The 16,368-nt window shown below is 39.7% G+C and overlaps 1 protein-coding gene across 6 annotated transcripts in view; it reads right to left on the bottom strand.

Moving 5' to 3' along the window:
• The window catches only part of PMEPA1 (prostate transmembrane protein, androgen induced 1), a 273,819-nt gene that overhangs the window by 223,433 nt on the left and 34,018 nt on the right, over nucleotides 1–16,368 (bottom strand). For all 6 annotated transcript variants that reach the window (XR_008433885.1, XR_008433884.1, XR_008433883.1 and 3 more), the window contains exon 3: nucleotides 9,089–9,155. The gene's annotated coding sequence lies outside the window, so the exon portion shown is untranslated. The remainder of the gene's footprint in view (nucleotides 1–9,088; nucleotides 9,156–16,368) is intronic.

Below are 16,368 nucleotides of genomic sequence, written 5' to 3'. Positions count from 1 at the left end.
TGCCTGACATAGCTATGCACAGATCCTTATATGGCTTGAGAATGAAGAGGAATTTCAGTCTCTATTTTTAGCTGTGCCATAGTTATACCTTTTTGCCTTTTATTTTAATTTTGAAGTCATGTCACCAGAGCTCAGGTCCTTGCAGTGACAACCTTTCCTCAAGGATCTCAAACATCATCTGACTATACCTTCCAAGGAAGCATTTTTCTGGGAGAGAAGAGAAATATTACACAAGGTCCACAGAAGGGTAAAGGAGTGTCCAGTGCTCATGGACACATACAGGAAGCATGGGAGGTTTGAAGCCAGGGAGCATTTATTTTAAACCCAGCATTAGTATAGGCTGAAACCCAGGACTTACATGTTCCCAAAAGACACACAACTCATTTGCTAATACAAGTAATTTTATAACTCTTCCTCATAATATTTTGAATTTACACTAAATACGCAGATGAGGACAAAATTATCCAAGGAAAGGTGAAGAAGCAGAATATGCAGAGGAAAGAGGCATGTCTGTACTGTCCTGTTTCCTTTTTTCAACTCTATTTAGTAATTTTAAAAATAATCCCAAACAGGCCACAAGCTATTGCAGCACCTTATTATACACCTTAGAAACCAACCTTAGAAACAAATTTCCAGAACAAAATCTACCTTGCAAGTAATTTTGTGCTTTGGAATTAAGAGAAGGAAAAGATCTGTTAGATATTAAACCTCCAGGCATGGAGTCATTCAAGAGGAAACAGAGAACCCTGTATTCCACCTCACCATAGATGCTTAATTCTTACTGGTGAATAGTCTCCCTTGGATGCTTTCTCACAGCTTTCTCACTACAATGAAAAACAGACGCTCATGAATTTACAGTGAGACCCAAGATGTCTCTATACTAATCAGTGAGAAATACTTCCAAATACACATTTGGTATAAGTTTAATAATACAAATATTGTTAGATTTTAAAAAAAAAAGCCTCCTATAAAAATACTGAATTACATTTTTAAGTGAGTCACAGTTTATATCTGAGTATACAGTCTGGGGTGACTCGAGGGTCCCTTCTTTTCACAAATGCTCAGCTTTGGTTTTCTGAAAATCAGGCCTGGGTGTGCTGTGGGAAAATGAGCATTCACAAATGGAGGCATTCCAAAGCAACAGGAACTTCTGAACATGCTGGGCACTGCACGGTCCATACAGTGACCTGATCAGACTGATTGCTGGAACACGGCTCCCAAAAGTTAAAGGAAAAACTAATGCTGCTCTTCAGCACACGTTGGGGTACAGGCACTGAGAGTTCACAAGCAGAACTTTTGTGTGCAAATTAGTCCCTGGCCAAGCCATTTTGTTCCTTTTTCCACACTCTGCCCGTTGGCATAGAACGTCTCAATGGAAGTGATGGAGAATCCCACCTGGGAATCTTGTTCTGATATGAAGATCTCTGACAGAAGACAGTGCTTAAGAGTCACGCTCTCCTAGTCCTTCTCTGGGATAACTTTGGGAATATCTGAGCAGTCAGGATACAAACAAGCCTACATCAACACCACATCTAAATCAGTGGTGCATTAATGTGCAATTCTACCAGGCCCATCTCTAAATGTGTAACTACAATCAGCACTTAGATATTGTTCAATTCCATTGACCATCCTGCTTCAGTTTCTCAGGATGACTGGATAGCCTGAGATCCAGCCTTAGTAAGACACCACTGGTCTTTCTTAGTACACAGCCCTTAGTAAAACACCACTTCCAGTTCTGAGCTCCATTTCCCAACCAAGACCTTTCAATGTCCCAGTCTTGGCCTTGTTTTCTTCATTTCTTGCCTGGACCCAGTGTCACAGACCACCACTGAAACACATCCACCACTTGAAATCTGGTGTTCCATCAGACTGAGTGGAAGTTATCCAGCAAATAACAGCAGCCTCTGTTAACCACAGCAAAAGTGTGGCTTTTAGCCACACTATTCCTCCTTATTCCTGCTCCTCCTAATGTGGGATTGGTGGCTTATTCAGCCTTTTATGTAATCCAGCATTCAGTTTCTGTGTAGCCTCAGTTTTGTCTGCATTCAACACAGCTCATTTTTCATCATTTCCTCACTGGAGATTAGGATGCTGAAGAATACATGTCAATCAAATGACCTACTTTTTTTAAGATAGAAACTCCTAAGGGTGAAGTGCAAAACTCCAGTTTAATTAGCAGGCTTGCATAGCTCTGTGATGAGGCTTCAAGGGGATGAGGGGAAAGGGAGCCCTTGTTTCTTGCCTCTGTCTAGACAGTGGCATTGAATCTTTTCCAAAAGCCTGATCCTCAGCAGCCTCTTCCCCGACACTTAGTTGAATGAGCAGTTTGCCATGGCCCTGTCAGTGTTTCCCCTGAGATACAAGAATTATAAAAAAAGGTGTTTGCTCAACATGCTGCACAAGGCATATGGCTGAAATACAGTTAAAGCTACAACAGACATAGAAAGCTGCTCCACAGATCAGAACTCCCTGTTTTACAGTTCTACCTGCACATTTACTGCACCTAGACACACACACACAGAGCCCCAAAACATGGAAGTAGACACCAGGTAACTTTAGCAAGATGTTCTTTCAGCTTTAAATATTCATAAGGCCATTGGGAAATGCCAATTTCTTTCATATGCTTGTCTGAAAGACTCAGGCATTGCCAGCACTTGTGTGAGGTGCAGACAGCCATGGGACATCCAAACAAAGTCCCAGTGTGGAGCTAGGCTGAAGAATGCACTGCTGTTCTCTGCCATAATTAGCACAGCTGCAGCTCCTGTCACCCACATAGGTGTATTATCAGCTTATATGAAGCTAAAAAAAACCTTACTGAATAATAAAAGCAGCCAAGGATAGAAGGCCCAAAGCTGTTCTTGCTGATAGCAGTGAGTTTAGAATCCCAGATTCAAACTCCTCGGGTCTGTGTCAGGCTTTAATTTGTATAACACAGTCTCTCTTTGATTTGATATTCTCCTCATTTTAAAGTCTTCATTCTTATAACTCATGCAGGCAAAATAATTATCAATACTCGCTGAAACTTCATTTGCACACAAAGAATGAGCTGGAGTTTGAAATACATGATCCCTCTAGCAGTCATGTCAGTGAATGGGTTAATTTAATTCAATCACATCACTTTATATGTTTATTAGTTCCTGTTACCTCCTGGCTGTTGCTGGGTAGTGGAGAGGATCAAACAGAGATGCTGAGCTAGGATTTAAGATTTCTTCATGTTGCATTTATATGAACTTCCCTCACGTCAGCTGAGGGTTTTAGCAGACTTCAGAGCCATAACCAAAATATACCCCAAAGACTATAAATTAGGCATAGAAAAATTGTAATGTTACTGTTATCTTTGTATTACAGTGATATCCAGGGATGTGGGCCTCACTTTAGGCACAAAGCCCTAAAATACTTGGGGAGATTTACTACATGAAATATAATCAAGATGCTACATGAAAGAAAATTGTCAGAGTCTTTCATTGATACAAGCATGCAACATTTAAATTGTGTAATTCAGTGGTTATTGTGTCTCTCGGGGTGGGCACCAGGTCTGACTCTAGTGACAAAATTAGCCTTTTGTAAGTCCCTACTGGCCTGACCTTTGAGAGAAAACATTTATAAGCCAAATCAGTTATTGCAGCAGAATTAGCAAATAGTTTTCCATCTTACTAATTACAAAAAGTATTGTATCCACACCAGAGCAAACAAAAACCTCATCTGAACAGGCTGAGAATACTTATGTTGGTGCCTGTTCAGTTCCAGTGCTCTCAGCAGATGTAAAGCAGCTGTGCTTTTCTGCTTGTGCGCCAAGAACGTGACTGGAATGGTTTAACCAGAGAAACCCTGCTTCCCTCCTCCATGTTTTCTCTTCCTCTTGGCACCGCCTTCTCATTCTTCTGCTCAATTGTTCCTTTAATCCATGAAAGCAGTGCAATGATGAGGCTCTTTCATGTAGATCTCATTCACATGAGGCAATGAGGGCAATGCCCTTCATCTCCTCACTCCCTTCCTGAGGCACAGCAGAGTTTGTGGCTTTTGCTCTTTCACTATTGATCTTCAGTGGTGCAGGCTGGTGGGCAGGGGTTTGTGGCCTGTGGTGTGGTACACACAGAAAAGGCAGTCTGAGGACTTTTCCAGGCTCATTGAGACTGAGAGAACCAAAGGCATGCACCCAGACTGCTGCCTTTCTGTAACCACAGCTGTGGGAAATCTACTTGAGGGTATTTATTGAGTAGAGCCTGAAGCTGCAAAGACTTTAACACAACCACGAATCTGTGACTGTGGTCCCGTATCACTCTGATCCATACCTGGCCTGTTCCTTGTAGAATAATTCACAGAATCATAGAATGGTTTGGTTGTAAAGGACCTTAAATCTAATCTCATCCCACCCCCTGCCATGGGCAGGGACACCTTCCACTATCCCAGGTTGCTTCAAGCCCCATCCAACCTGGTCTTGGACACTTCCAGGGATGGGGCAGCCACAGCTTCTCTGGGCAATCTGCGTCAATCTCTCACCACCCTCTGAATAGAATTTCATCCTAACATCTAATCTAAATCTCTCTTATTTTAGTTAAAAACTGTCCCCTCCTGTCCTACCCTCATATGCCCATGTAAATCCTAGCTGAACTGCCCAGAGATCAGCATACTCAAGATCCTCTCAGAGCCTGGTATTGTGTTCCACATGAATTTCCCTCCACAATTCTGCTCTCTGGAACAGCCTTCCTCTCCAGGTCATCAGGGAAAGGGGGGAGCAAGCAGGGTTCTAACCCTCTGAGAGGTAAAAGAAGATCCTGACCTGCAATACCTCTTAATGGAAAGACACATGGAGTTCAGGTTTTCATTTTGGTCATTTGGGCATATCTGTGTTCTCCCTAGTTTTTCTGCCCTGAGAGTCCATTTCCTATCATCTGTCTCTGATGTCTCACGTCTTGTGCTTCCACTGCCTGCTTAAAACACAGCAAACAGGTCAGGTTCATTCGACAGATCAAAGCCTCCTTCACAAAGACATTCTATGCACAGCCTGTACACAGCTAAGAGAGCTTGAGGGAGCAGTTCCTGTGGTGTGGGGTAGCCAACATCAGTGCTGATATCCACTGGTCCTACTATCCTCTGCTTTCCTCTTCCCTGTTCTCATTAATGTCATAACTTGCTTTGATTTTAGCAAATGTAAAATAATTAATTCTTTGAATCAGCACAATCAGCAGGGCTTTTGTACAGCACTTTGATGCTCAGCCAGGCCCTCAGTTCAGTGTCAGTTCTCTCCCCTCCCAGATAAAATTACATGAGGGATGGACTGGGTCCCATGGAACAGCAGATGAGGATTTTATGACTGACCCCACTGAAAACAGATATTTAAAATAATGTTCTTGATTCTGTCAGAGTATTTGCACATTTGCCATAATTATCCTGTCATTATTCTCTTCACCAGCTACCAGTTTGATTCTATGTGTTTGTTCTTTAGACCACTGTGGGTATTGTACCTTGTGTTCTGTTTTCAAAGCACAAGACACCCTAATGCACTATTTGCATATGCAAATGTTATGTTTCCATGTGCAAATGACAACAAATCCAAGAACTATGAGCATAAATGATAGTGCAAGTAAAGTGATTCTCCTGTTAATCAGAGGCTAGATTTGCTTCTTCATTGAAAACAAAGCTCTGTGATGTTTGCCAGAAATTTGCCATTTAATCTCCAGCACCACAGTTGAAGACTTTTGGCAGCTTGAAGAAGAAAGTAACATGAGAATCAGAGGCAAATATAAATACAATTTGAAATGGGGGAGAAGAAAAAAAAGAGGATAAAAAAGAAAAAAAGACCAAGCATAATAATTTCTCTGCACTTTGAAGTTTTCCCTGTGTTATGCTATAAGCAATTGCAAAAAATCCACTATTTGCTTCCTTTTCTTGGTAGGGGCATTGGTACAGGAAACTGAGAAGTAATAAAGATTTTGAAGACAAAGTCAAGATCTCAGCTATATGAGATCCTTCTGTGAAAGATTAAGTCAATCACAAAGGAGCTTGACAAGCTCTGAATTTCAGAATTGTTGAAATCAAACCCACACTGAGGAAAACAACTGTGAATATAGCTCATATATCAGTAGTGAACTGAGGCAACTGTCAAGCCACTGTTTTGGTAAATCTGAAATCAAGAGAAATCTTGATCATGTTATGAGTCAAATTCAGCTTTGTTACTCTTTTGTTATTTTGTGGGAATTGCTGAACAGAAGAGGCCAATCCTTAAGTAGGTGTAAACAATGTCAGTTCTACTGTCCACCAGAGGAACAGTACTTAAGGATCTTGACCCCAGTATTTAGCATAAACTTCTCTGCACAGAAACCTCCAAATACCATTTAGTCTTCTTAATTAATATTCATGTAATCGTAATGAATGCTCTGATGTTACCTCGTTTTTCCAGCTTTAGGTACTTTCTCCTTATAAGCCAAAGTAACAATAATCCTGATATTTGGATGCTGTGAAACACCTTATTAAAGGAGGGAAGTATTAAAAACAAATCTGTGTAGACTATGAAGTCCTTTCCCCAGGGTATTTTACTCAGTTATGGTGTAGAACCATCTATCTGCAACAAAAACATGCAAGTGTTTTGAATACTGACAATTTCATTTTAAACTCTGCACCTGCAGAAGCCAAGCATGATTAGGCTCTTCATAGTAAAAACCAGCACTGACTTTCCTTCAAAATGAACTTTTGTGCCTGAGTTTGTTTCTATCTGCTTAGAAGTGGCTCCATGGAAACACACAGAACCTCTAAGCTTTAAAGGAAAGTAGGGGGAGTTTAAAAAGTAAAGCTGTTTGAGACTATTGATTTTACAAGTAAGTACTGTGAAAAAAAAAAGGTGGAAAATGTACTGGGGAAAATGTGGAATTTAAATGAATCCTATAAATAACTTTTACAGCATACACATCTGTACAAAGGCAGAAGGAACAGGGAGAAGTAGATGTTTCAAATTCACTCTAGTTATGGTGTTAGTGAGTACAGTCCTCATTCAAGTGCAATGTAAAGGCTTAGATTTCTCTATTCTTATTTCCAAATTATTTTAGATTTTCTAGATTACACAGAACCAAGTCGCTGCAAATTTAAATGAACCCTAAACCTTTGTAAGTGCATCCTTCTCAGCTCTGTATTTCATGTAGTTCAGAAACCCCAAAGAAATATCATTCAAGATCCTTGTATCAAAGGTATATGTAGCCAAAAAACTTCTTTACAACCAGATGAAAAAGGATGACACAAGCTCTGCTGAGTGAAGACCACACATATGAGAAAAGCAAGGAAAAAAGAAAACATCCTAAAGAGGAAATAAACTGTAAAGACTAATCCATAACATTAAACCCCAACCCACGGGCTCCTGTCCCTGGATCAGATTCCTCCTTTTTTGCATATTCATTTTGTTGCCATCACTTTTCATCTTCTTCCCTCTTTCACTGTGACACAAAGGCAGAGCCCAACCACCCCTGCACACAAACAGAGTCCACATGGGTGCAGTTGTTTACAAATGGGATGGCAAGCTCCAGACTTCCCAGTGGAGTTTCTCATCAGCAAATCTGCCTTTTGCTCCAGGATTTGATTTTTCCACACTCATTTGTTGTCATGTTGATGACAACAGTTTCAGAAGTACAGTATGTTTATCAGAAAGATGCATATTCAATTAATATTGCTTTAGGCAATCTTCACTAAAAATCAAGGCTTACAAATCTCTGCACAATTCTCACAGATCAGCCCCCTCCAGAAGGATGTTTCAGCAGGATTCCCAAGATAATGCTACCCTACCCTGTAAGACCCTGCCTTGCTCATTTGGAACTTGACTAGAACTTTATTTACAGTCAATCTAAACTAGATACACCAGGAAAGGAAACCTAAAATGCTGATCCTTTGATCTGTCATCACAGTTTCCCAGACATTTATTATCAAGCAGTTTGGTACCAATAACTGTTTGAGCCACCTTAAAATAGTCTGTCACTGCAAAAGCAGATATATATTTATAATTGATACATACACACAAGAGCAACACACAGCTCCTGCAACAGAAATACAAACCCAAAGCATTTACAAGTTCAGCTTCCCTCCATTATGTCTCTCTACATTTTCAATTAGGAGAAGAGATGAGAATTTGGGCTTGTTTTTTTTTCATTAAAATCTTCAATTCTCTACATTTTTAATTTTAGTCCTAAAGAGCAACCTGATGGGTCATGCCAGGAAAGCAAATACAAGCAGATGTGTACTCATCTCTTCCCAGACCTTCACTAATATCTCATTTTTCTTGTCATTATGTAGCAGAATGGCTTTGCTGGAACCAAATGCCATTGGGTTAATTATGTGAAAACACAAATGTCTTTATGGTGCGCCCTTTTTTTGGAGGCATCCTATCTGTGGCTGATAGTGTATCCAACTCACCATGTATCCAACAATTACCCTTTCAGAGGGGTGAATATTTCCAAATATTTATCTTGCAGAGCAGAAGAATTCAAACACATCAAAATTATTTTCATTGGCATTTCAAAAAAGTATAAATTTCTACCTAAATAATTTGGAGAAGAACCTCACCACTGACTTACAGTCATCATTAAATACACATAGGGGGAAATTAAATTTTATTTCATGTTTTATGAGCTTCTTTTCAAGGTATTAGACTGGAATTCTGCCACTTGTTCAATTCAGAATTGATTCATCTCTCTCTTTAGCTTCTGATTTTAAGAGAACATGCCAGCACTCACACCTCAGACTGGATCAGTCCAAAACTACACCTGCCCTTACCACAACAGAAACATCTTAAAACCAAGCTTCCCTTCACCTGTTTTAAGTCATGCATTGCATTGTAGCCCTATTTCTTAATCTTTAAAACTCAGAATGTGTAAAAGTTACTATAAAGACTGATCTTGTACTATAGGTTAAATGTCAGTTTTGAACTAATGATCTACTGGGTTTGCCAAGGACGTGATTAAAATCCAGGACCCCGAGGTGTCAGGTAGGGAACCAATCCCTCAAGGCAAGCAGCAGAACTGGTTTCATCAGTGCAGACATAGCCTGATAAGCATTCTTAATTTAATGGAGCTCCTGCAAATAAACAAGCTTAATGAAGATTACTCACTTCCTGGAATTCATTGTGCTGCTCCAATTTAATGCTATCACTTCCATAAGAGGCTGTGACAAAGTCTCTGGAAAAAAATAAAATATGCAAATTCAGACACTTCAAAGGCTTTTATTTTAATTGTGCAGAAGGCAGAACAGAACAAGAGCAACTCCACTAAAAATGGAAAAAGCATAAGAGAGGAAACTGATACATTTCCATCATTGCTTTCAGCTCTTTAAGAACTACTCCTGAGCACACAAGTTCTCTGAACTACCAGTTCCCCTGAACCAGTGCAGTTCCCAGGATGGGTTTGCTGAACTGCAAGAAATGTCCGCAAAAAGAAATTAAGACCTCTCAATACTCTCTCCATTTTGGTTTTATTGCAACCACTGAGTTCTGCCTCAGTTTGCTGAAGTTTCTAAATACTATGATTCAATTTTGGATCACATTCAACAGAATCTGTGACCAGTTTTTAGTCATTTTCAAACAAACCTGGGCTGAACTGTGGCTTGGCACTCCAGCCAGGGCAGTTTAGTGGTTTTGATAGAATTTTGCCCAGAATTTGGGGGTTCTTTTGAATCAGAAATGAACTCAACATGAACAATTCAGATCTGGGCCAGGATTTGTGGGTATTTGGATCCACAGCTGTGGTTCTGGCCCAGTTCTAAAGAGAGTCAAAACCACAACTCAAATCAAAACTGAAAAAAAGTACATGTAAAGCCAGCCAAGTACAACAACCAAATTTTACACAATTCCCTTAGTTTAACAGTTTTACAGTGGATATTTTAGGCCATTTTGCATGTACTTATTTCTCTCAGTCTTCCACAAGACTGTGCAATGACTTTGTACCAAATGAAAATTTCTTTAATGAGTGCAAAATAAGTTTTTAGAACTTCACTTTATTTTTCCTGCACTACACTTGAATTGGGTGGGGATAGGAACTCTTTTGAATTTGCTTTATTTAGCAAGTCATTTTATCTCTGCAAACAAGTTTAGTTTCAGGAACAAGACTAAGAATAAGCTCCTCAATAATGCTGAAATAGCCAGGTGAGGAACTGTAATGTTAGATTTAGGGGGGGTTGATAAAATCTAGTACAACAGCATTAAAGCCAAATAAATTACTCCTTAGTTTCTAGCCTCAGCTTCCCACATCATTTTGGACAAATTATCTTGTCCAAAAGTGATATTGAAAATACCAGTTTGCTTTGTAATCTACTCCAGTTTCAGCTGGAGGCATAACTTCTTCTGAATCTTTTGAAACTACCCTTCTTCGTCCTGAAATATCTGGCCCCTGCACCCACCATAATAAATGCCTGTAAAGGCAGGTTCTGCAGGCACATGGGTTGTTTGGGGAATGTAGATTGGAATACAGCAGTAAGCACTGTTATGGACAATGGATTGGTCTCCTAATGGAGTCCCATCATTAAAAAGATATAAAACCAAATCAGACAGAGTGATTTCTTCCTGACACAGGCCAGTTTCTAGGACAGAGTTCCTACCTCATCTTCAGATCAATTACTTGATTTTTAAAGAGTACATAAAAATTTAAGGGGGTGTGGGGAGGGTGTGTTTTCTAAAAGTAAGACTTTTCTGGCATCCAATTTTTAAGCAGAATTTTTCTAATATCCTTTTAGCACCAGGGCACCAGAAACTTCTGAGACACCTGAAGGGAGTCCAGGGGTGAAACTTTCCCTGCCTACAACATCTCAAAAATGCAGCTGTTCTGCAGTGAATTTCTCAATGCACACTTTGTTTTTACTTAAGGCTGTAGTTTGCACTGAGTAACATCATGTCTAGGGAAAGGAAACTGATCTCCTTCCAGTATTCAAAAATATTTTCTTTTTAGGTTCTTAACTCCCTCAGTGGTTAATACATATAAAACAGCTCAGGGAAAAAAAAAATCATCACAGAAAATGAGAGATTCTTTGCTGAAGGGCCTCAGACCCTGGGCTTTCTTGGTTTACAGTGCATGCTTGTATAAATATTTATCTAAAAGAAATGAAATGCTGCTATTACTAAGCACCAAAAAAAAATAATTCTGAAACGCATGTTTTCCCCAAACATTAGTTTGTAAGATGATGATTTTGTTCGGTGTGTAAATTCAGCCATTGGATGTAAGATAATTAAAAGCAACTCAAACTCTTTCACTTTTAATTTATAGGTGCATTCATGAGGAAGACGCCTCAGTTCTTCAAGCTATCCTGCACAGCTTGTCAGGCTGAATTAGAAACAAGAAGATGAAAGGTAATATCAGGATTCCTTAATTTTGTATAGTTAGTTCCTATATAGCATTTTTAAAACTCATTTGAAGAGAATCATTACGGAGTGGAAGAAATTTCAAGAAAAAAAAAATTAAGAGCAGGTATGAAAAGGATTCAGGAGAATCTATAATTAAAGCCACATGCAGAACTAGAGCACAGTGTTCTTGTGCTTCCTTTCAATAATACTTCATAACCCTAAGGATATTATCCCAGTCAGGGGTCTGCTGAGCAGGACAAAAGAACATCCATATCCCAAACCTCTTTAAAGTTTGTATTTGGCAGGATAAGACAAGGGAGTGATCCTCAACACTATTTTGTGTTCAGGGTGTGGGCTTATAAAGACATATGGAACTAAGAGCAAAGCTTTGTGCTTTCATGAAGGGAGACTTAAGATCTGAAAAGAAAGACCCTGGGAAAAAAAAAAGAATTAAAACCCAACAGCCTACATAATAACATGAAGAATTTGGAGCACTTTTTAACCAACACAAAGTTTTAGGAAGCTTGGCTGTATTTATGGTTTGTGGGTTGGCCTGAGCAGTACACCTGCAAATCATGTAAGATCCAGCTTACACCCATCAGCTATTGCTGTCCCTGCCCTTTTTTTTTTAACTTCATGTGAAATACTTTGATGAATCCTGTGGCACTACCTGTACATCCATTGACATCAGCAAAACAAAGGGATACTCTCACCAGAGAGGATGGAAACAACATATAGGAAGAAGCATGGGAGAGAGAAAACTTTTTGGATATGAGTTTCTGAGGGCAGATAGGAGTTTCTGAGTGCAAAACAGGCACAAACACTGTGATTCTGCTGAAATATGTCTGGGGAGCCAAAAGAGATGCAAAAAAGGGGAAGAAGACAATCCTACAACTAGCAAATATAAGAAGACACAATAAAGACACACAGGGTTGAAAAAATAGGTGAGGATTCAGGCTGCTTGGATATCAAAGATTAATATATCTTGGGAAAGATTCGATATTTACAAAGCCTTTCTTTTAAACTGCCAGTTCATGGAGAGAGAAAATAGAGCTGGGTTAAATACCTTGAAAGGCTGATGCAGTTGCAACAGCTCTGACAGGGTAAGGGAGCTGACATCCAGCCCAAATGTCCCTGCTGCAGGGACCCTTGCACACCGTGGAGCTCCTTCCTGAGCCGGGATTTTGGGAACAGCGGCGTGCGGGGCTCGGCACCCTGCATGGGCAGCGAGGTGTGGAGGGAGCAGATCCCTTCTCAAGGCCACAAACAAAAAACAAAGCATACAACACACCGTGGTGTTAGCATGTATTTGATCAGTCACATGTGCCAAGGGCTTTTCCTGATGAATGTCTGCGTACACATCTTTCAAATGGGATCAGCTCCCTTTCAAAGACCTGTGGGAGAGCCAAATTTCCAAAAATTATTCATGTTGTCTGATAAAGCCAGCCTTTACTGGCATGTACTCTATTAAAAATCTGGACATTTATGTGGGCTCCTAAATGGAACACAAGTTCTTTATCTGAATTTTGGCCCTGGAAAGCCTGTATTTCCATGATTCAGATCCAGTGGGGGCAGCACAGCTACTCGCTTCTTCTGCATTCTAATCCTTGCCTACAAGCAGTGTATGACTGATATCTCAGATATGTATTAAAATTGATGGAATGTGACTGTCTTGAATTTCCTTTTGGAAGAGGATCATGTCACTGAACTCCTAACACCACGTGTTTGTGTTAGCCCAGCCCTTCTTCTGTTATCAGCAGAGGGACACGTGAACATGGAGCTGCATTAGCTTTCTGTGCCTGCTCTTTCTACATCTTATCAAGATATTTACTGGACAAGGACAAAAGATTCTTATTCACTAATCTGGCAAGCTCGAGAGTTTGAACTACAAACAAAGAGAAATACAGATCTGTACAATTGGAAAACTTTCCTGGCTTTCATTCCATTTCTGAAACTCCTTTTGTCTCCTTATCTCTGCACTTTTAGTGTCAGAAGTTTATGACCTATCAATCAATGAAGTATTAAGACTAACTATTAAGGACATATTTACATGAGAACCCTGTGTAGCTCTTGGCATCGTGTATGGCCTCAGCCTCCCTTTGAGCCCACTCATTTCTCTGGGAGTATTTTACTCTTGGAAGAATGGCCTACTGTCAAATTTGTCATTTAACCATTGACAGACCTGCTTCTTCCATTTTTCAATTTGTGATCTGTGTAGGAATAACTGTTTGATCCAGGCACTTCTGTGGGCAGACATCTTATCAAATGAATCATTAATGGAGAATCAAATCTAAGCACACAAATCAGCAGAGACACACCAGAATTTGTCTGGTATTTCTTCCTAAAATGAGGCATAGACCCTTTGGTTCTACAGCTGGTCTTGCCCATGGGATGGGACTTGCAGCTCATGGCTTCATTCAGTAATATTTTTCTCCTAACCAAATTCTGAGATTACCGCTCTTCCCATAAAAAGCAGATTTAATTCCTGGAGCTAATGCAAGTGTGGCCATAAATTTCAAGGAGGATAAACTCTCAAGACTGTCATCTGATTATTTGATTCTTTAGCTCAGAAGAGAGCAGATGTAGAGAAGGTTAACACAAAATCTGAGGAGAGAAAAAAGTGACTGAGATACTAGATTGAGATTCAAAAGATCTATTTTCAGATTTTCTAGCTGATCTAAAGAACTAGTCATTATTATCTTCATAATCTCTAATCTCCCCATTTTACCTATTTTGTCTGTTTTATTTCTGAATGTTGATTAAATCCCAAAGGCAAGAACTGGTTTTACTCCACAGGAGCACAGCACACCTATTGGCACTTCTTGCTGTAACACTAACAAAATAACAAAGATATAAAATCAGATCACACTGTCCTCACATGTTTGAATATTCTGAATTTTAGCACATTTTAATTTTTTTTTAATTTTGTATTTACATTTCAGAATTCCAACACTGATTTTAAATACTGAAAGTCTGGGGACAACTTAAGGGTTGCAAAATTTTCTGAGAAGAGCAACAGAAATGCAACAGTGACTGAAACAAATGATGCCAATCACAATAGAAATAATTAATATTTAACTTTGCTTTCTTAGTCTTTTCTCCCTGTGTTTTACCTCCATAGCATCCCTCCTACCTCATACTCTGCAATTCACTCAGGCTGGAACAATCTGTTTGAAGGGCATGAGGAGAGACAGGAGAGGAGGACATGGGGAACATGAAAACAGCAACAAAGCCACATCTCCTCCTGTGATTACAAGAGGCAGAAGATCAAATATGAACTTTAATAGTAGCAAACTCAGGACTAGACTTAATAGTTGCAAATTGTTCCAAGTGCTCAGCACACCAATATGCAGCAACACTCAGAAATTAATCTAAGGAAAAGCTCATAAAGGTGGGGGGAACCCACCAGAGTGATAATGCATCATAGAGAGCTGTCACAAGAAATGAAAGTACAGCAGCAATTAGCAGACACAGTACTAAGCACTGTGCCACTTTCCCCATTTTAATTGCACTTCATCTTAGTCAGAAACTAAACTCAAACTGAACTCTGTTGGAGATAGCAGAATTGACTCGTTTTGAGGAACACAATGGCCTAACAGTTAAGTTCTACTTTTCTAACAAAATAAAGAGTAGGCGTTGGAGAAAAGAAATGCAGGAAGAACTGGGAGTAGCAATGGCTCAGAATGATTTGCTCAGAACAGTGTTCATGTTCTAAAGGAAGTCCTTAGAAAACTCTAATATATCTCCCATTGCTCTCTATTAAATTTTGCTTACATTTCTACCTTAAATACTGTTGAGAACTCAGCTGTTCCTGATGATCAGGTACTTTTTATTGGGGTCCTTTCCTTGTTGGCTGGAGAGCCTCCATCCTCTTGTCCCTCCTGGAGAGTCAGGCACAGACCCCATGGCAACACCCCTGGGGCCAGACTGGCAAGTCCCTGAGTGCACAGGGCACTTTGGGAAGGCAGCACAAATAAATCCATTGGAGCTCGATGGGAAAAGCACTGGAGCCCTACCCCTGTCCTACAGCAGGGGTGAGACTCAGCCCTCCCCCATTTCTACCCTCATTGTACTTGGTCTAACTTTATAACTCACAAGGGCTCTTTTTTTTTTTTTTTTTTCTTTCCTTCTTTTTTTTTTTTTTTTTTTTGGTGGTGAAACACACAGTTCTTTCTTTCCAGCCTGTTTTTCTCCTTGTTTTTGAGGTGGCAAATGTTGGGAAACAGCTGTTTCCTGCATGGCACCTACCACTGGGTATCCCAGCATTTTGTTCTGCCTGTGGGTTTCTTTGGATGAATGGATGCAAAGTGCAAACTACACAGGACAGCTTTGAGGAGCAAGATTCAGTCCCATATATTTACAGGAGTTCCTCTGCAAAGTGTTCTTCCCAACAGATATAATTTTGATTAAGAGATAGCTTTTCCTTTTGCAACGTGACACTGATCTGTTGAAGTTTTTAAATCCAAGATTAACAATCATTCTTCTTGACACGACATTTTACTTTTTTTAGCTTTCAATGAGATTTAATAACAGAGAAGAAAAGAGAAGAAAAAGAATTTTTGGCACACTCTGATTCCTCACACAAAACAATAACTGTTTTGGCATCCAGAGATGTCGGCTCCATACTGAAACATAATTTCACTTATTTTTACACATTGCTGGAGGAATTACCATTAGCTCTAACAAGCTCAATAAAAAATAGTGCCAATATGAGACCTCCCACTGAATAGAGAATAGGTATGTAGATGATGTTCAATGTTTACATACACATCATCACACTGCTTAGGAACACATCAAACAAGTGGCCAAGAATGATGAGCCAGACCCTGGCATGTCTGCTGTGACAATGAGCCTACATCTTCTACATATTAAGCCCTCCTTGCTATCTTTTTCTTCTTATTTCTTTATCAATAACAGACTTTAGGGCCTCCACATCTTCTATAGCAGAAGCACTAATGGTATGTAGCTCCTAAACCAAACCTGTTTTAACGTAGTCATGTATTTCCAGGATTTATACACCTGACCAGTTTGATCAAAGATCCACCTCCATGTAAAGTCCA

The sequence above is a fragment of the Vidua chalybeata genome, chromosome 17, assembly GCF_026979565.1.
Source record: "Vidua chalybeata isolate OUT-0048 chromosome 17, bVidCha1 merged haplotype, whole genome shotgun sequence".
NCBI classification, from domain to species: Eukaryota; Metazoa; Chordata; class Aves; order Passeriformes; family Viduidae; genus Vidua; species Vidua chalybeata.
The sequence above is the reverse complement of the archived record's forward strand: the minus strand, read 5'-3'. Positions and strand labels throughout refer to the sequence as shown.